The sequence below is a fragment of the Pinus tabuliformis genome, chromosome 2_1, assembly GCF_031772625.1.
Source record: "Pinus tabuliformis cultivar Carrire ecotype Pingquan chromosome 2_1, CPIR1, whole genome shotgun sequence".
NCBI lineage: Eukaryota > Viridiplantae > Streptophyta > Pinopsida > Pinales > Pinaceae > Pinus > Pinus tabuliformis.
This window is the reverse complement of record NC_142299.1, coordinates 936,871,368-936,894,953: the sequence shown is the minus strand read 5'-3', so window position 1 is coordinate 936,894,953 and position 23,586 is coordinate 936,871,368.

Genomic DNA, 23,586 nt, shown 5'->3' with positions numbered 1-23,586 from the left:
TTATTTTAAATTATTATTATTATTATTAATTACAAATAATAATTGCCTCAAGAGGTGCTCTTTAGCCCAGTATGGTAGAGATGTTGTAATGTCATGTAAACATTTTAACTTGGTCAAATTACATAAAAATAAAAAGACATAAACTAATAACTATAAGTATAATTATAATTATAATTAATTAATAGTTAAACCAACCTAGATCCATCTTAACTCTAGATCTACTAAGCACTGAGAAAGATCAAATATCTTGAGATGCAAACCCATTTTAGAGTGAAAATAAGTTTGATCCCTCCCAATGCTTGGTAGATCCAAAGTTAACATGGATCTAAGTTAACTAGTTATAACTCAAAAATTTAAATATAAATTTACTTGACTTGTATTTTTCTACTCTAAAACTGACTTGCACCTCTTGAACTTTAAAATCTCCTTGTGTTTTAATTTTTTAATGTAAGTATTTTTTGAAGTGGCAACTTCTCTCACTTATTGAGTTATAGAAGCCCTATCCTTGCAAAAATGTAGAGAAATGAGAGAATACACAATAGAGTCTACAAACCAAAATTGTATCAAGTGTTATCATATTCTATTTAACAAATAATTGTACACTTATAAATGCATCAAAAATTTACTCAAGATAGAAACACTATCTTAACAAACTAATAAATTAATTGAGAGAATATGACAACCATACTCCAAAATAGGGGCCAATTAGTTGGACAAAATCTCTTTTATCTAATTGTATCTAATAACCTTCTAAATACTTGGAAACATACTTCTTACATAGAGACAAACACTACCTCACAACCACCTATAATAATAATAACTACAAATATGATCACACATAAGACAAGAAGGAGGTATATATTACGACAAAAGAATGTAAAACATACAAACAATAATGGCACGTTCACGCAATATACAAAATATTTACCCTACAAACTTTAATCATCAAAATGAGTCTAACTTGCACCTCCCTCTATATCACTGTATTAACTTCACCATTCACAACATCATATTTAAGTATTTCACAACATTCAAAACGTTAATCCATTAACTTACATTAGATTACAATTCTAATTTATTAACTAGAATTATTTTGCAATTGGTCGAAAAAACACAAATGGGACCCAAGAATAGAACCAAAAGTCACTTACAGGGGCCACTTGGCCCCTCACACAACCCAAACTAAGTGCATGATCACCCCCTTTACACCCTTTGCAATGGGATGATACTGAGTCTACCTGCAAAGATTATAACACATTTTCAACATTCTCCCACTTATTGTATTCTTTACAAAAGGAAGGTTCAAGCACAAATGATTCATATAATCAGTTGTTAAATGTAGTTATACCCATTCATTTTCTATATTAAAAATATTTTTTTAATACTGACAGACCTTTTCAATGAGTTTGAAACAATTTTCAAGGTAACAATATTCTCCAACAACATTTTATTGTGTTCAACCATGTCTCCAAAGAAATGTACTACACATCAAATATGCTTTGTCTTTAAATGATAAACATAGTTCTTTGACAAACAAATTTCACTCAATCTATCACAACCTATTCTCATTAATTTTTGAACAAAATGAATACCTAAACACAATATTTTCAACCATCAACTTTCATGAGTGGCTACAATGTACTTACATATGTATTTCCTACCTCTTTCTCATCCAACTAATTGCTCCACAAAATAGGTTAAAAAATAATCACTTGTAGATCTTTTGTGGTAAAGAAGCCCTATATACCTATCTTCCTAAGAGGTTTAAGTCTTCCTTGGAATCATATTACATAACCTAAAGTGCCACAGATATTTGAAGACCCTCTTTACAATTGTCTAATTTTCTTCCTTGGTTTTAACATATGCTTGCTCAAAACTCCCATTACATGGGCAACACTTAGTCTAATGCATACCATATCATGCGTCAAACTTGTAAATAACATTTGCATGTGGAACATGGGACATGTACTCTATATCTTCTTATGTCTTGGGAAACTTCTGCAAATAACTTTACACCTACACAAATAGGAATCTTAATTGGTTTATATTCCTACATATTAAACCTCTATAATATTATCACAACGTATTTGGTATGATTTAATAGAGTTTCTTATATGCTCTATCTCTTTTGATTCCAATCCAAAATAAAATTCCCACCACTAATATCTTTCATATCATATTTGAAGGACGATTGATCTTTGACATCCTTAATGATTTCCTTGTTGTTTCCAAACACCAACATACAATACCACATGAATGAAATGATTATCACCTTGCTTGGAATGAACATTGTGATCTACTTTGGTTCTTGAGAAACCAAGTTCTAATGTATAAGTATCAAAATTTTGATACCATATCCTTGGAGATTATTTAATTCCATATAGGGACCTTTTCAACTTGCAAAACAACTCCTTCTTTCCAATCCCTACAAATCCTTCTAATTGATTCATGTAACTTTATTCTTCAATGTACCTTCACATCCAACTGCTCTACTTCAATATCAAAATCAACAATAATATATAAAGGAAATCTAATAGAAGGTAATTTAACACTAGGATAAAAATTTATCATCCAAATCAATTCCCTCCATATATTAATATCCCTTTACTAGTACATGAGATTTGTACTTCTCTAACTTACATTTTATACATTCAAAATCTTCTTAAACACCCACTATTATTAATAAGTTTTCTACCAATTAACAACTCAACTAGATCCTAGTCTAGTTTTTATCCAAGGCATCTATTTCTTCCACCATGTCCTTATTTTAGAGTTTATTATCCTCTGAATCCATTTCCTCTCTAAAGTTTTAGGACCATGATTAATAATAGATAGAAAAATGTAGAACAAAAATTAGGTGAGTATGCCTTTCTAGTTGTCTTTTTTATCAGATTGATCTCCTCAAAAATGGAGTCTGAGGTTGTTCCTCTTCTACTTCATTTTCTTTTGTTGATTATATTCATCATGCTCCAACTGAAAATCTATTGTCTTTGGTTCTTATTTCATTTGTTGGATTCTTGTTTAGAAATAGTTCCAACCTCTCTAAACATTACATTTTGAATGTAAACAATCTTCTTTGTTATTGGGTTCTAACGTTTATAACCTTTTATAACATCTCTAGAATCAATAAAGGTGTATTTTCCATATTTATATCCAAATTATTCCCATGTTTGGTTGGAACATGCACATAAACACCACAACCAAAAACTATAAGATGTTTAAGAGAGGGTTTTTTTACCAATCCATGCCTCATGAAAGTTTTTGTCAACCAACCCTAATATTAGTAATCAATTTACCAAATAACACGCAATATCCACAATCTCTATCTAAACTTCATGTAATAACCTTGCACGATTGAGCATACTTATTGCCTTTTCTATTAGCATCCTATTCATTCTTTCTACAACTCCATTTTGTGGAGGTGTATATGGAGAAGTATTTTGCCTCGCTAATCTACACTTCTTATAGAATTCCTCAAACTCATTTCTATAGCATTCTTTGTCATTATCTATCCTCAACACATTTATTTTCTTATTTGTCTAGTTCTCTAGAAAACCCTTAGAATATTTAAATTTATTGAAAACCTTATATTTCTTTTGAAGGATATAGATCCATGTGTTTCTCAAGAAGTCGTCTATGATTGAAACATAGTACTAAAATCTACCTAGTGGTGGAAGAAGGCATAGGTCCAAACATGTCATTATGTATCAACTCTAGATTCATTTTTCTATTATATCATCAAATATGAATCTTTGTCGGCCATATATACAATGCTCACATTAATTGAAATTTAATGAGCAATCAAGTAGACCTTCAACCATATGTCCTATTATTTGAATCCATAGCAATGTATTCTCTATAAGGTAAATAAGGATCATGTCTTCCTCATTAATACCTTCAAGAACAACATAAATATTACACCATCATTAATAGTGCTTCAAACAACTTGTACAAAGTTCTAATCCAAGCTCTCTCATCCTCAAACCATTTTGTATGTTTTATTTTCAAAAATACGATGCATGTTTGCACCACTCATCTAACTTGAAGTTTTTTACTAGATTTGGAATGTGCAAAGCCACAGGTATAGTTCTAATACTTCCATCTTTTAGCAACAACTTAAATCTTCCACATCTTATGATTTCAGTTGTTAATTCATCTCCTAGGAAAACTTCACCTTCATTATAATTTTCATATTAAAAAGACAATCCCTATGTTGATTGATATGACATGAAACACAAAATTAAATCAAACATACATCAAGATATGAACAGGTACTTATAGATTACACATAAACATCACCTCCTTCTTCCATGGATGTTTTCATTTATGTGGAAGGGCACATTATGAGATTTTTTACTTTTATCAACATCCTTAGATATGTAACCTTTCTTATAATGCCTAACTTTAATGTATTTACTTATAGACTGTCCTAGAGTTTTATATATGCCTCCTAAACACTTATGTTTTCTCTATTGGGAACAACCTCTTACAAATAAAGCGTCCTTGGCCACACCCTCCAAATATTTCCTGCTCATTTCTTTTAATAAAAAGCAAGCAACTACATACTCAAAATTTAATGTGGATTGTAGTACTACAAATTGTTACAACTATATTACCCAAAGAGTATGGTAAAGAACATAACAAGGTAATACACCTATTTTTTTCCTTCATCTTAATGTTAGTAGAGATAAGTTTACTTACCAAAATATTAAATAGATTTAGATGCTCCAATATGGAGTCACCATCATCCATCCTAAAATGATACAACTTCTTTCAAACAAACAACTTGATTACCAAGGACTTCAATTAATATAATTTTCCTAACTTATGCAACATCATCCTCGTGTTGACTTATAATATGAACTTATGTAGGAATGCAACAAAATACAGATATAAACATGAACACATATATGCAGTAGACATAAAACTTCATTTCATTAATATCAAAGAATTGAAATGTGCTTACATACAGAATGAAAATAGACTAGCTCGGGTGATGGTAGCTTATCTCTAATAAGAGATGTGGTGACTACATGCCTATAAACTATGTTACAATGAGCCTCAAGGGAATTTTTATTATTGGACAACAAGGAGAAACACTAAACAACTAAAAGCCTAACCATAGGATATGGAATGAAAAGAGTTTGTTGGCCCCATTGGGGTTAGTTTGGCAGCCAACTTCCCGGGGTCGTAACTTGGTCATATGTTGCGGACTTCAAAAAAACATCATTTAGGGGGTCAAAATAGCTTTGGAAGTTTAGGACCCGAAAAAATGCTAAAAATAGCAAATGATGCTATAATCAAGGAAAATGATGAAGTCAGGTGGAGGTCTAGGTGAAATAGGAGGGTAGCCACCAATATCCACCTGGATCATTTCTCCCCCCTTAGGAATCAATGGTCCCCGTTGCATGTAGAGCCTTCAAGAGGTAAGGGAATTTATGTTGAACTTGGTCCCTAGTAAGCCACTTGCCTTGCTGAAGGAGTTGGTCTGCTTTGGAAACTCAATATAGTTGGATCTACTATTGGCGAGCTTTCTTGATCTATGTGTCTAGGATCCTATCAGTGGTGGCTTGTCTGACACAGCTTGGGTTGAGCTTGGTTAGTGTCAGATGCTTAGTAATGTCGGATGTTTCCAACAACGGGGGAAAGTATGGTTGCATGCGTCTACATTGAATATTGGTTGCAGGCCAAGGAACTGTGGAATGTTGAGCTCAAAATTATTGTCCCCTACAACCTTAGAGATGGTGTAAGGCTCATATTAGAGCGAGTGAAGCTTTCCGCGGGGCCCAACGAGATTCAAACCAAAATTTGTCGCCTACCTGGAACTTATGTGGCATCCGATGTTGATCATGGCATTTCTTGTACTTAGCATTTGCTCTGTCCAATATGTCATGGACTTACTAGTGGGTGTGTTGAATGTGGTCAATGAATTATTTAGCCCTATTAGCTTCAGACTAGACATGAGTTGAATCTTCCTAAGTATCTACAATTGGTATGGCAACATCAATGGCCCGTGGGGCATAATGGCTGGAATCCCAGTCCCACCTGAAAAGGGTTGTGGCCAGTTGATCTATGGAGAGCCATGGTGTAATTGTGTTGGAAATAGGGGAGGCTCTCATCCCATGTGTGTGGGTGCTTCGAATTCTACATGTGCAAGATATGCATGATCATCATGTTGACAACCTCTATTTGGCCATTAGTTTGGGGGTGAAAGGTCATGGACTTAGTGAGCTTGGTATCCAACAACAACTAGAGGCTTGACCAGAATTCACTTAGGAACCGACTATCCTAATCTGAGATAATGGACTATGGGATCCCAAAGTGTGCCCATACACAATTTAAGAAGAGTTTGGAAATGGCTTCTGTTGTGATACTCTTGTTGCATGCTTCTAGAATGACCATCTTAGAGAATTTTTCAATGACCACAAAAACACAATCGTTGTCATGCTTGGCAGAAGGAAGGCCTGACATGTAATCCATGGAGATGGATTCCCAGGGTCAGATAGGAGCAGGCAAAGGAGTATACAATCCTTGCTTCTTAAATGTAGGTTTGGCAATGGTGCAGCAAGTGCAGGATCTGATGTACTTCCTGACATCTTGTCGAAGGTTCGGCCAATAAAATACTTTTGCAACAATTCCACTGTCTTCTCTACCCCAAAATTTCTAGCTACCCAACTGTAGTGTGCCTCCCAAATCGTCTTGGCATGCTTGCTTGAGGGAACACAGAGTTGTCCCAGGTGGAATAATAGTGTGTCTTGGAGGTGAAAGTCTAGAACTTTCTTACCTTTCAGGAGAATCTTATATGTGGTGTTGAATTCTGGACACTCTTGTAAATATGTGGTCATTCTAAAGTCTCATTTACACAAGATTCAAGCATAGTTGTTAGTGCCATAACCGTCAGTCAACTAAGGAAGTCTGCAACATTATTAGTGCTTCCCTTCTATAACTTAATGTTCAAATGGAACTATTGTAGGTATGTGGACCATTTCTGATGGTGGTCATTCTGTAAATTTCCTTTTGCTTGTATGAAGTGCAGGGGTTGGTGGTCTATGTGGATGATTGTTTCCTTCCCAAAAATGTAATGTTTCCATTGTCGGCAGACCTACATTATGGAATACATTTCTTTGTCATAGGTGGGATACTTTTAGACTATGTCTGAAAGTGTCTCATTTTGATATGCCATCGGATGCCCCTGCTGAGTAAGAACTGCACCAGTAGCATAATCAGAGGTATTTGTCTCAATCTCAAAAGGTGTTGCAGGTCTGGTAATGTGAGCACTAGTACAGAGCAGAGGCGATGCTTCAACTCGACAAACACCTTCTATTTGGTATTTATACCAAAAGAACTTGTTTTCGATATGCCCTTGGTGACTTGACTCAAAGGCCAAGTGATATGATAGAAACCCAACACGAACCTGCAGTAGAAATCGTAAACACCCATAAAGTTGCGGAGCTCTTTTAGAGTGGTTGGGGCTAGCCAATCCCAAATAACTTGTATCTTTTTTGGGTCCACATGTACACCTCGCTCATCAATGGTGTACCCTATATATTGAACCTGGGTCATACCAAAAGTGCATTTGTCTAAATTGGCACACAATTTGTGTTGTCATAGGGTTTGGAGGACCTGTCGAATATGGTGGAGGTTATTTTCCCAGCTCTGGATAAAGGTTAGGATGTCATCCAAATACACTACCATGAATGAGTTGGTCAAGGGCTGCGCGATTTTTTCCATCAATCTCATGAAGGTTGCGTGGGCATTCGTGTTGCAATTAGTTATGCAAGGAGTTATTGCTCTGCAATCCTCTGTCCAAAAGGTACCAAATAGAAAAAGGAAGATGGCTAGTGGATAGATGGATAGATCCCTACCCAATTCTCACACGTTAAACATACAATTAGATGTATATGTCAAGATAAAAATTGTACACCTGGCCTCCTCGCATATCGGTGAAGGGTTTTGAACTCGATGCAGAATCCGAGCACTCTACTCGAATGATCTACTTCAACCACGCTCGATCTCAATACCCACACACAATCACAAATATGCAAATACGACAAGTGATATTCCTCGAAAGATCATTTTCTCAAAACATCATAGAAATAATAAGAAGTATTGTTGCAAATGTGTAGATACAAAGAAGGAACATGAATTTTTATTAATCCAAAAACAAAGTACAAGTATACCTTCACTCAAGTCTCCTCTCCAAAAATCGGCAAACTCTCCCCACTACAATAGGAAAAATGGACTCCAACAACATAACGCTCATAAACTTTGTCTCCCTCAACAAGAATCTAGTTCTAAAGCATAAACTCAATATACCCAAGACTCTAGTTCTTTGTCTCTAGCATGGCCCTCTCAAGTGATCCAGTATAAATAGGATGAAGAGAGATCCTAAGAGGATGAATGTGGATTCTCATGACGACAAGAAGTTATGGAAAATTCTCACTACAACAAATCCCTATGATTAGCGTCCCTTTTTACTTCTTTTTTTTCATCTAGAGCCCATTTTTGGTGCTATTTGCATCCATTTATCAAATATGGTGCAAAACTTGACACAAAATTTGCATCGAGTTTTGCACCAAATCTTACACCAAGTTTAGAACTAGGTATTGCAATAGGTTTTGCACTGAGTTTTTCACCAAACTTTATGCCAAGTTTTGAATCATCCTTTGCACCAGATTTTGTTCCAAGTTTTACATCAAGTTTGGCACCTATTTTTGTTTGACATACTTTTGGATCCTCATTTGCATCCACTTTTTACAGCTACACTTGCATCAACTTTTGCATCGACTTTTGCACCCTTTTTTGCATCCATTTTTGCATCCCTTTTGCGCCAAGTTTTACATCGAGTTGTGTGTCTAGTTTTGCTTATAATTTTGCATCTACTTTTGTTGCATCCACTTTTCCATCTTGTTTTGCATCCATATTTACATCCTCTTTTGCATCTATTATTGTGCCCACTATTGCATCTAATATTTTTGTGCCACAATTGGCGCCTATTTTGGCACCTCTGTTTGCACCCACTTTTGATTATAATTTTGCATCCATGTTTGCATCCTCATTTGCATCTAGGTTTTCATCAACTTTTACATCTATTTTTGTATCCCTTTTTGTATCCACTTTTGGATCAGGATTTGCATCGGGTTTTGTGTCTCGTTTTTCATTTACTTTTGCATAGACTTCTATTGCATCCACTTTTGCATACAATTTTGCATCCACTGTTGCACCCATTTTAAAGTCCACTTTTTGCATCCCTTTTTACATCTTTGTTTGCATCATAGTTTGATTCTTTTTTTGCATCTATCATATCCACTTTTACATCCACTTTTGTTGTGCCATAAATTGCACCATGTTTTGCACTTACTGTTGTACCCACATTTGCTTCCAATTTTGCATCCATGTTCACATCCTCTTTTGCATCAAATATTGCATCTATGTTTGCATCCACTTTTGTGTCAGGTTTATGCATTGGGTTTTGCATCTCGTTTTGTATCTACTTCCATTGTATTCATTTTTTGCATCCAATTTTGTTTCACCTATTTCATCATTGTTTGCTTCCAATTTTACATCCCTTTTTGCATCTTATTTTGCATATTTTTTTGTCTATTGTAACGTCCACTTTTGTTGCGCCATATCTTGCGCCTACCATTGCAACCACATTTGCTTCCACTTTTGCATCCACATTTGCACCCTCTTTTGTGTTCAAGTTTGCATCGAATATTGTGTATGTTTTTGCATCCCCTATTGCATCCACTTTTGTTTCATCCATTTTTGCATCTAATTTTGTGTCCACTATTGCATCCATGTTTGTGTCCATGTTTACATCCCTTTTTTCATCTTATTTCATATCCATGTTTGTCTCTTTTTTGCATCTAAGTTTGTGTCCTTTTCTGCGTCCGTTGTTGCATCCACATTTGTTTCACCACAATGTGTGCCAAGTTTTACGCCTACCATTGGACCCATGTTTGCTTCCTCTTTTGCATTCATGTTTGCATCCAATTTTGCATTGACAACTACATTTGCTTTTGCATACACTTTTATCTTAGGTTTTTCATGTTGTTGTGCATATACTTATGTTGCATCCACTTTTCATCCAATTTTACTTCTATTGTTGCCCCCATTTCTGTGTTTTCTTTTGCATCCCTTTTCCAACACTCATCATATTTTCTGCATTGATGATTTTCCTTATGGCATTGACAATTACGAACAATTGATGACAATGTCAATAATCTTGACAATGATGAAAATGAAGATGATTGCGATGACATGAATTGTGATTATGATGATAAAGACGATAGTGGTTACAATGACAATGATGATGATGGCAATGATTATGATGATGATGATGCTAATGACCTTGGCAAATCTTCCCAATTTTTAAATGTTGTCATTGTCATAATCATAAGCATTATCTTTGGTGTCGTCATGCTTGTCATCATCATCATCATTTTCATCATTTTCATCTAGGTCATCATCAAAAACAATAATGGCATGAATGATGATGATGTCCATGATGACGATTACAACAATGGTGATAGAAATTACATTAATGATGATGATGGGGATGATAAAATTGACAATGACAATGATAACGGTGGTGATGATCATCATCATCGATCATCTCTCAAAAATAGATCTTATTTCTCTTACGTATATCAATGTGTCCTAAACAACCCTTTTCTAGCACTGATCACATTTTTTGGGTCGATGATATTTCTTACAACATCTATAATTATGATCAATTGCAAACAATGTCCATAATGATGATGATGATTGAGCTGATGATGATGGCATGAATGGTGATTATGATGATAATGTAATGATGGCAATAACGATGACAAGGATGATGGTGACGATGATGAAAACAATTATGATAATGATAATGACCTTACAATCTTATGGATTCGTGTACGATTACTAGTTTCAATACCATCTTCTGGATACGTATTACTATCATACTTTTTACATTTTTTGTCTCTCTTGAGGTATCTTACTATAATGGTGCTGTCAACACTAGAAAGATATCTTGTTGTAATGGTGGTTCTAATGTTAGCACCAGCAAAGTTTTTGTTAAATTTTGGTTTAAAAAAATTGATTTATGCAATTACTTTGACAATCTATGTAAAAAAGTAAATAACATACAATTATCTTGATTGTAGTCCCATTGATGATCATGAATTCACCAGTTTGAAGACCATATTCTACATACATATTATTATTAAACTTTTTGCATTATATCCCTCTTATATCTTGTTGTAATGGCAATATTAGCACTAGAAAAATATCTTGTTGTAATGGTGATGTTTGTATTAGCACTAAAAAATCATTAAAATTTGGTTAAAAAGTTGATAATTTATTTATTTATTTATTTTTAATTTGGGAAATTTTTGTTTTTGTTTTTTTTTGTTTTTAATTCTATTTTTATGCAGTAATATTTTTTTGGTTGAATTTTGGTAGTAACTAGTTTTTGGTTGAATCATATGTATTAACCATGTTCTTTGTACTACAAGTCTAATTGTTGGGACAAAATTGCTCTTTCAAATAAGTTTCAAAAAGCATATAAATGGAAGAATAGCGATGGCAACTATTTGTATTGTCCAACTGTTCAGGATATCATGTATGAAAATATTCAACATTTTTAGAAACAATGGATTAGAGGCGAGTCTGTAATTGTACATAATGTTTGGATGATACATAAAAACAAAGTTTCATTGATGTGCTTAGGATCTACTTTGGATACGCAACCCTAGGTTTTGGAAGTATGCAAATAATTAATTTGTTTTACCTTTGATAACCAATGAAATTTTATTTATTTTTCCTCGTAAAACCAAGGAAGATATGGCAATAATCCTCATTAGAAAACTACTTCTTATTGATGGTTTATAATTGGTTGCAAAAGTTCAACAACTGGGTATAGAAGTTTTTAGTTGCTATTAGGGAAACAATGTGATTATAGGTTTTAGTAGACATAGATCATTCTTGGTATTTGATTCACTTTGATGATGGCCTCTTCTAACCAATATATGAGATTGTAAATTTGTTGATATTTTTTATATTACCAAGTAGATAGTTGTTTATAGGAATTTTGTAAAACCTGAAGTATTGACAAATGGTTTTTTCACTGTTAAGCATGTTTAAGTCAAATTGGGTTGCAAAACTTAAGGAGAAAGAAAAACCAATTGTTAGTAGTTGTGAATTGATATAGCCATTAAATGATTCCCAACCATTTTCTTTGTGCTACAAGTCTAATTCTCAAGATAAAATTAATAATTTTGTTCAGTTACAAAGAGAATATAAGTAGAATAATATCAACCGTGGAAACTATTTGTATTGTCCATTAACTATTCGGTATATCACGTGTGAAAATCTTTAACATTTTAAAAAACAATGAAAATGAGAGGTGAACTTGTAAATATACAGAATGCTTGGATGATACATCCAAGACAAAGTTGGCTTCATCAATGTGTTCAAGATCTACCTTGGAATAGAAACCATATGTTTTGGAAGTGTGAAAAAAAATAATTTGATCTACCTTTAAAGATAGTCTATGTATGGTAACCTTTTATGACCAATGATTTTTTTTCTCATCGTATATATATATATATATATATATATATATATATATATATCTATATATATATATAGATATATATATATATATATATATATAGATATATATATATATATATATATATAGAGATATATATATATATATATATATATATATCTATCTATATATATATATATATATATATATATATATATATATATATATATATATAGATATAGAATATATATATATATATATATATATATATATATATATCTATATATATATATATATATATATATATATATATATATATATATATATATATATATATATATATATTAGAAACCAAGGAAGATATGATGATAATCCTCATCAAAAAATGACCTATGATAGTGGTGGTGATGGTGAATATGATGACGATGACAATTGCAATGAGGATGATGATTAAATGATGATAACGACGACAACAATACAATGATAGGGACCCTATGCCATCAAGGATTCCCTATATGGGGAAATATTACTTGCATGTGGGAAAGTTATTATTGATCAAAAAAATGAATAAACTCATTAGACAATTTGAATTCACCTTCATTACCCATCCAAATATCCTTAATAATTCGAATTTTTATTGTAGTGTAGTTTAATATATTTGTTTTAATTAATTCCATAAATTCAACTTAACAAGTTATATTTGTGTGTTAAGTTATATTTGTCTATATAGACAATATGTGACAATTTATACACACATAAATTATTTTCATTCTGTCTCGGTCATAACTTCATATCATTTCTAACCATTTTCAACTAATAGATGAAACTAACCATAGTAACTCTTATCTAACTAACTGAGCTTGTTATTTCCAACCAACAAACCATATTAACTAATATACATTTTAATGACATTAATTGCATCAAGTAATGAGTATACCTATAATAATATTCAAAACACCAATTTAGATTATGAATTCTAAACATGGTAATTAAATGACTATTACAACCAAATAACAATGAATCATTTCAAAATGGGACATAATAATTGTCCTTATTTGAATATGAATTACATACCCTGTAAATTATCTAGAAGTCTTCATTTATGTTATCATCTGCATCTATGTCTTCCAAAGCTTTCTTGTCAATGTTCATATGTTCTTGCATACAATTAATATTACTCTTCCTAAACCATTCTGCTAAAGTCATATTGTGATCATCCTCATCTTCACCTTCATCATATTTTGTATCAATAAAAGTTATTTCTAGATCAAAAATATCAATGTTACTAGATCTATTATTTTGATCTTAATTTTGTATGTCATCAATATTGCCTTCTTCTATAAAATCATTTTCCTTTGGAAATTGTTGGTTGTCATGGTGAATTGCCTCATCTAATTTATCATTTTGTGAAAATACACCTCTAGCCCCGCTTCTCCATACTGCTAAAGGAATGTTGTCACCACCATCTAGTTCACAGTTTTCTGGTTAAACATCATCATCTTAAACATCATCTTTTATGCCAATTTTTTCTATGTTCCCTGATTCTTGAACTATATTTGGTTGGTCATCATTAATTTTCTCTATATTGATTGAGGCATCTTTGAATATATGCCTTAATCTTGGATCATAATGAATGACAAATATCCATTTTGGATCCAAAATATCTTCCTAGAAAAAAACCTACATGTGAAGAAGATAAATATATTAGATCTCCAGTGGTATCAAATTTTATTATCAATGAGAATGTATATATCCACAATAAAAAATGAATTAAAAAATTACATAAGACCATTATTTCTTATATTTATTATATTGTTTTAGTGAAAAAATACCTTCTCACAGTGAATTGGTAGAACATAAGGCTCCTTATCCGGTGGTAGGTATTTTGATGAATCTATAGAAAACAATCCACTATGGATATCATGTCTCTATGCCCTGTTAAATGCTTCATACCATTTACATTTAAAAATACTACATTTGAAAGAGCGGTAATCTAACTCAATAATTTCTTGTATTTTTCCAACGTATTGAAGATTCCCTTTAATAACATTTTTATCTTTTGAACTTGCATGACTTGATTGCTTGAAATCAACCATGACCCCACAATCGAAGGATCGTCTTTTTGCATCTACTCTTTCTACACGATAATGATGACCGTATGCCCACATTGCAAGATACTTCCTCACCTATGACAAGCCATTTACATGAGTGAAATTAAATATGATTGTTCATAGTTAAATAGTTAACAGTGTGATTAATGTATTCAGGCAACGTTTTGTAATAATTTAAAATTTACCTTTTTTCACATCCTCTGCACACGTTGATGTCATATTCTATTATGTTTGCATCTATTCCTTCCTCATCTATTAGGTTTTGAATTTGTTTAGAAACCCATTCTATTGTGCATTCTTTTCCCCATTGACTGGAAATATCAGTGGGAAGTGGGGTATTCCTTGGGTTTGATATCTTAAATTGTTTCCTTGCTTCTAACACTTCTTTCCTTTTTATATCATACATATCAATCCATTTATTCATGAATTCCATTTGGTAGAGGACAAATTTGTTGAGCACAACACTTTGATCAACACCTATTAAAAATAAACATGCATAATTCAAACTTAAAATATTATTCTTTCAATTCAGGAAGCCCAAAATGATTTAGTAAATGATTCTAAAATAACTATAATAATGAATATTTTACATACCAATTACTTCTTGAACACCATTGGTTTGAGGCTTTTCTCCATCTATAATATCAGATGCACGTTCTTGATCCCAAAATTGTGCACCATCTTCAAAATCTTTACCAAGGAATTCACATAGGAAGAAAAATGCTTCATTTAGTACATACCCTTCAGCCATGCAACCCTCTAGATGTGCCTTCTGTCGAACATATCTTTTTAGGGTTTTCATGTATCTCTCAAAGAAAAACATCCATCTTGTTGAAACGATACCTACCATTTCAATGTCATCAACTAGATGTATAAGTAAATGGACCTGTAGGTCCATGAAACTTGTAGGGAGATCCTTTTCAAATACACATACAATTTCTGTGATTTCTTTCTTCCATCTTGGCACTTCAGACTCATGGATCTCTTTAGAGGTCACCCACCTAATTAGATATTGTCATTAAGTTAGTATGAATTTTTAGTGACATTTAGAATGAGGTATAATATATCATTGTATCATATAGAGGAGCATTTCATACCACGTAAAACCTTGTAAATATCAAGCGACCACATACCTCATAAAGGCTGACAATCAACATATGGCATTCCTCAAGTCAATTGTAAGGCATGAATCCCCTCTTATTGCTAGTGGCATAATATGCTATCAAACCAAATTATTATAGTTCATTAGTATTGATTTATCATAATATATCAAAAAAAAAAATTAGTAAGTAAATGATAAGAATAACAATTAATTGATGTTAATACCTTCATAAAATTGTGATAGTCATGTGTTTTGAATCATGTTGTTATCTCAAAATCTAGCCCTGATAGGCTGCTGATCAGGAAGACCTTGAGTAACTATTTCAAACCAATATTTTAGCTAAGGCTTAGCCTCCTTAGCCTGAGAGGGCTCTCTCAAAGGGTTAATGATTTTGATTAAAGATATGGATAGATGGCTAACTCTATGAAACAAGTGAAGAAATATGAATGGTTGAACACAATCAGTAAACATCCATTGGGCTTATGGAGTCAAGAAATGCTTCAGTATGACAATAAAATTAGCTTTACATGGAAGTCAAGGCATCTAGAATTCAACATATGGAGAGTACATCAGCAGCATAAAGGAAAACACAGTCTACAAATGTATGAAGGAAGTTAGAGCATAACCAATGAATTCTAAGTAATCATACATTCATACCACTGTAAGTAATGAGAAGAGGAGAACCATAAGACATTTTGAACATTGAATTAATTCTTAATCCTGAGAAGCAAAGCCAAATATTGTATTACTTAAAACAGAGTCTTACACAAAAGCACCATATGAGAGTTCTTTACAAAAAATTCCAACCCTTTGTGCATTACCTCTTCTCCAATATATAGAGTTAATTACATCACTTAGATTCCTCCTCCAGCATGATGGGAATTCGAATTCATCCTACTATGACACCTATTGATAGTTAAAACTAACTATTAAATGCAAATGACAGCTAACTAGCAGTCCTAGAGACCTAATACAACTAGGAGTGTAACTCCTTATTCTGATTACAAAAACCTTATCTAAAAATTTAAAGCATTCTTTGACAACTGCAACCTCATGAAGTCAAATTTGATGAAGCCTCCCACGTGGTCACTTGATTACTGAAGACAAACCCTAGAAATTAGGGAACATGTTTCCCTGTTTTTAGGTTTAGGATCCTTGAAAGTTGGCACGTGGGACAGAGCCTTTATCTCCTCATCCATGACACATTTTACAAAACTGAAGGAGGTTTTTGTAGTCCATGTTTTCTAGAACAAAAACCTCTCCTGGTTTTTTAAAACACTTCTCCAGCTGTCCAGAATCTGTCCTTGAAAAACACGTGTAAAACAGGAAAAATCTGTTCTCTGAAATTAAGGTTTCAAAGAAAGCTTAGTATCTCCCAACTGAAAACACTTATGAAGAAAGTGAGATAGGTTATTGTAGCTGGAGAGTTGATGAAGAAAAACCTCCTTCAAAATTCCAAAATACCTTTTCCTGTGACCACAAACTGTCTTTGAATATCAGGTGCAAACTGGCAAATTCTGGTTTGTGAAAAACTGCACCTACAGCAGTTTCGTAGTGCAAGTTTAACCATAAATTCCTCCCACCTCAAAACGAATTTGAAGAAACTGAAAGAGTTTTTTGTAGTTTAGTATGTTAGGAAGAAAAGCCTCTTTCAGTTTTTGAAATTGAGTTCTCAGTTGCTCAGGAGACCTTCTGGAAGTTGACTAGTAAAAGTAGAAAACATAGATTTTTATGCTGAAACAGGCTGCTTCAGGGGTTTCGTAGCGCGCTACGAAAACTCCTAGTTCAGAATCCCCAATTTCGTAGTGCAGCCAGTGCAAATTCTGGGTTTTTCACTACGAAAACACCTAGAGTGAGTTTTTCACTACGAAAACCTTGACACAAGTTTGACACATGGAATTTTAGGTGATGTGGGACCAGTGATGGGCAAGAACGGAGTGTTGACCCTATTTGACCATACCAACAAGACTCTTTTCTAAATCTTAGACACTAAAGTGGCCATGGAAAGACTAGACCAAGACTAACACCAATCCTTTGGAATCTTAGTGATGTCAAAACACATGGTGAGGCGTTTAGGACATGGAATGAGGTTGTGAAACTTCTTTTGGAAAAGAGAATGACACTTATTGGGATGAGATGACTCAAAACCTATAAGACTATGACTAGAAACAACGCAAACTTTCTAAAGCTTAGAAACAAAAATTTTAGAGTGATAACACCTGTGATATGTCCCTCTACTACAAAAGCTTTATTCAATGATGATCCATATCCAGTGGGTGTTCTTATTGAACGAATCACATTTTTTAGTCAAGCTAACTCTTTCCTTTTTAGTATCCATGGAGATTCTGCGTATGATTCATTTTCCTTACTTCGCCACAAATGTATTCTATCAAATTTGGTACGTGAAAAAGCAATATCCCTCCTTGATGATAAAGTGTCTTTATATTTGCTAGATATATCTTGAAAAATAGAATCAGGGACTTTTTTGAAATCATGCATAGGATCTAGTAAATGAGATATTAATAGATCCTTCCAGTAAGGGAGATCATAAAATATGGATTTCCTTTTCATTCCTTTTGGAATTTCAACCATAACTTGTTTTGGTTCCTCAATTGAATGATCATGACAAAAAAAAATGGTTCCAAGATTTTGATTCAATATCTCCATAGATTTTAAGCCAATCAGCTGGACCCATAACCTTGGGAGGAGATTTATTTTCAATTTTTCCATCAAATTGATTCTTTAGGCAGTTTCTGAACTTATGGTCAAGTGGTAGAAAAACCCTATTGTTTGCATAAATAACTTTGTGTAGATCTTTAGAATATCGCCCCTCAAATTGTTATGCACATCTTGGACATGCAAAAATCCCTTTTGTTTGTAGCCCTATAATCAATAACTAGCTTACATAAGGAAAAAAAAATAATGTAATACTTATATACAACTTAAATTGAAAATAAATTATGATGTACTATGAATATGCAAATTATTTGATCTCTTACCAGAACAAACACCGAGTCTTGGGAAATCATGAATTGTCCAACATAGTATGCCATAAAACATGAAGGACCTATTTGATGGAGGACGTGATATGTCATACATTCTTATGCCTTTCCATAACAATTGCATCTCATCACTAAAAGGTGCAATGTAAACATCCATTTTTTTCACTTGATGTTTTCTTGGAACGATGAGAGTTAGCATAAGGTGTTCCTTTCTAACACTCATCGATGGGGGAATATTGTATACTATCAGTCCAACTGGCCAAACACTATAATTTGAGATTAGGAAAGAGAAAGGGCACAATCCATCCATTGCAAGTCCTAACCTATTACTGCGAGGTTCATCTTTGAATTTTCTTGGCCATTTTTCCTCTATATGTTTCATTGCTTTGGAGTCCATAGGAATTCGCATGAATCCATCTTTACTCCTATTCTTTGCATGCCAATCCATCAATTGTGCAAGAGATTTACAACAAAACATCCGTTGTAGTCTAAGAATAATTGACATGTGTCGTAAAACCTTATTTGGAACTGTACAACCTTGTACATCCGTACGATATCTTTTCTCTTTGCAAACAGGGCATTCTTCATTGTCTTTATATTCATCTCTATATAAGATGAAATCATTTTTACAAGCATGAATTTTCTTATATTCAATCCCCAACTTGACTAACAATTGATGTGCTTCTCTACAAGTTGATGGCAACACATTATCTTCAGGGAATATTTTATCCTTTAGAGCCCTATAAGTTTCTTTTTCAAACCCACATGTTAGAAATGCCATTTATAACGTTGTTTATATACCATGATGTAAAATCCACCTCAAATTAAATTAAATGAAGTTAGTACTTATATTCTAATTGAGGACACAAACTGACAGTGAAAAACTAGAAAATAATTCAAATTACTTTAGTAAGGTAGTGAAGCTCTTGCCTGACCAACCAAATAATGACTTGATTTCCAATAATATTAATGTGCATGAAAGCTTGGATGTTCTACTTGCACCCGATTTGAACACCACTATCTTTGTTGCTTGCTTAATTGACTCATTGATGTTGATATCATCATAATTATGTTGGTGGTAATTTCCCTCTATATCAACATCATCATTATTATGCATAGGATCATCACCCTCATCATTGTTTCCATCCCCAAAGAAACTTGTGAGCATTTTGTTCAATCCTTCTTCATGCATTACATTTCCATCAACATCTCTACTATGAGAAGTGGATGGCATGTCATCAGTGTATGCTAATTTCATCAATTCCTCAAATTTTTCACGTGGTAGTGTTCTCTTCAATGCTTCTCTTCTTCTCCTAGTATGGTTTAAAGGATGAATTGGATCATCTCGTTGAATTCTTAATGGTCTAGTTGGATCTTGATCATTATCAGGTGTATCATCAACATCGTTTACCTATAATTAAATGCAACCATTATTTAATGTTAGATTGCAATTACTGTATAAAACATGGATCCATTTCAAAGATATACGCAATAAATTACTCAACAAAACAATATTATACATATATATAATAAATTAAAAATATTATTTTTGAACGCATTATTTATAAACAAGCCACATCAATTTCATATTCTTAGATTTTCTACCTTAGGAACATCCAAAAACAATAATTGTCTCAAAGTATTCATCCATGCATGTAGTATCATCATGGCCAACCTCTTGTTCGTTGTGTTTATTTTCTATTGCATTTACAAACTCCATTGTCATATCCTCTTCCACCCATTTATTTTTTGCGTGATTTAATTGTACGACGTAGGCCACGTCCATATGCAGGTATTTGTATTGGTCTATCAAAATGATTAAACTCATTTGTTCTGATTCCACTGCCAACCTAAAATAATTGATACATGAATTTTTTTTCCAAGGTTAGAGGTTAGACTATATAATGTACTTATATTTTCCATTAATTTATAGATGAACTTATTTATAACACCCACAAAGCATAACAATTGTATCAAAGTATTCATTCCATGTATTATCATCATGACTAACCTCTTGTTCGTTGCCACCAATTTATATTGTATTTGCAGACTCAATTGTCATATCTTCTTCCACCCACTTTCTCATGTGATGTGCTTTAACAGTATGGGGTCCACCCTTGTGTACATATTTTGGTTGTTTTACAGTGAAACGGTTCAACTTTGTATTTGTTGCAAACACATTTTCCACCTAAAATAATCAACAACATGCATTATTTTTTTTCAAGTTTGAATAATAAGCTATATAAATTACTAGGTTTAGGAAAACAAGGATCGGAAACTAAATTTCATTTTATTATATTTCATAAATTAATGTAATATTTAAGTACATGATGCCCTAAATCATGTTGTGTGTCTTCATTGGAAATAAATTCATTTGTTTCCATGGCCTCTCCTAGCACCTGCAATACACAACAATGATAACAATTTTTATTAAAGTCATCTATGGAATTGTTATAGTCTTACTTCTTATTCCATTATTTTAACCATTCTAATTTTCATGTTAATTATTTGCATTTTTAGTTATGAAATTCTCCACCATTGTTGTGACACTCTTATGATAATGATTGAACCCCAATTGAAGTCTTAAATTTTCATGCAAATCTACACTTCACATTATTAGGGTCATATCTATTGAATTTTGGATACTAGTTTTTGACGTGGATATCAAGTTGCTTATCTAGTTTGAATGTACATTAGGAACGTAGCGGTACTAGACTCTCATGAAACTGTTTGAATCCTATGGAGATTTCAATATTTACCGAACATTAGATGTTGAACATATTATACTACCATGTCATACATGTGAAGCATATTTAATATATGTTAGATAATCTAAATTACACCTTTGCATTAATATTAATACACAAATGATATTTTTTTCTTATTGGAAAAAAACACTATGGAATTTCCAACCTAAGTCAATAATGACTAAAATAATTATTGCATAAATCGTTAAATCCTAAAATGATGCCTAAGTGATCTATTCCTCCCAAATAGACAAGAGTAAAGTATAAATGGTACAACTATGGGCACTACAATGTAAACAACACATGTTCAAACCTTTACAGGGGTAGAGCCTCTATGCACACTGTGCATGAGGGAAGGTGTTTGATATCTTATAGTTGGTTTCCCTTCATCACCAAAGTGGATTAGGTTATGAGTGGATTGGCAAAGCAACCCTTATTTGTTCCTTTCAATTTTTGGGAAATCTCAAGTTCAACTAGTGCTAGTAGATGGTTTCAAAGATGTTTGTTGGGGTTTTTCAACAAGGTCACTAGATCCCAATGCAACATAGATACTTCAGATTTGTTGAAAGTTAAAACCCCCACATAACACCGAATAGATCATTAATGACTACCTAGAGAACTTAGTCTAAATTAATCGTGGAAGTAAAAACTGCAACCAAATTAATCATGAAAGTAAAAACTACAATTGAAAAAAAACATACACTTGGTTATACTAGAATTCATCCTCGCCCAATCCAAAGTTGATGAATGATATGTTAAATCTTTAATGAAACTCGTGAAAAATAATAAGCATGTTATCGATATAAGAGTGCATGAACTTTCTTAATGTATATTTCTTAATTGGAGATGATTAATATCCAAAGTTGATGAATAATATGTTAAATATTTGATGAAACTCATGAAAGATAATAAGAATGTTTATCCATATAGGAGTGCATGAACTTGCTTAATGTGTAGTTGTTAATTGGAGATGATGAATATGTATATATATTTATTTATGTATTTACTAGGTATTATTGTAATTTCAAGAAATAAAGATACATGGCCAATAAAAAGGTTTTTTTTTGGCTTTCCCTAACTACGCTGGAACCTATGGCCCTCATTCCCATGTTCAATGCGCTGACCATAGATCATTCACTCCAGAAAACTCCAATTTCGAATAGGAAAAAAGGCCGAAGGAGGGGAATTGGGAGGATAACCTAAAAAAGACAATGTGGGAACGAAAAAGGGCCAGCGCTAGAACCTATGGATCTCACTCCCATGTTCGATGCACTGATTATAGATCATTCGTGCCAGAAAACTCCGATTCACTCTAGAAAACCCTGATTTCAAATAGGAAAAAAGGCGGAAGGAGGGGAATTGGGAGGATAACCAGAAAAAGACGCAGTGGGAACGAAAAAGGGCCAGCGTTGGAACCTATGGATCTCGCTCCCATCTTCAATATGCTGACCATAGATCATTCGCTCTGGGAAAACCCCAATTTGGAATAGGAAAAAAGGTGGAAGGAGGGGACTTGGGAGGATAACTAGAAACAGAAAAAGACGCGATGGGAACGAAAAAGGGCCAGCAATACCAAATCATCCGTAGATTGAAGCTATTGGTGGCAGGAGAGAAGGAAAGTGCACGGGTCGGGGAGGTAGTGGGACAAATTTGTGTGGCTTAGAAAGACGCAACACAGAGGTTAGTTGATCCATCTGAACTTACCCTCACCAACTTTGACATTGTCTGCACTGTTTATACACATTATGTGAACAACTAATGGAATCCCATAAACTTTCTGTGCGTATAGTTATTTTTCAATATTGTTAATGAATGGATTATTATAAGCCCTAACTTTCTATTGCTAGGTTAGCATTATTTTATCCTAGGGTAGAGGAATTGCAGAATTTTGTTATCTAGCCACTTCTAGTAGAAAAATTTGTGATTATCTGAGACAGTTATTGTATCCTTTAACATTGGAAAATACCTTGGAACCTTTTGCCTCCCATTAGACATAGTTACCGGTTAGTTCTTTAGGGTTCTTAACTGGACTGAGGGTGGAGGATCCAAAACTTTATCCAAGAAAAGATAAGGATGGTTG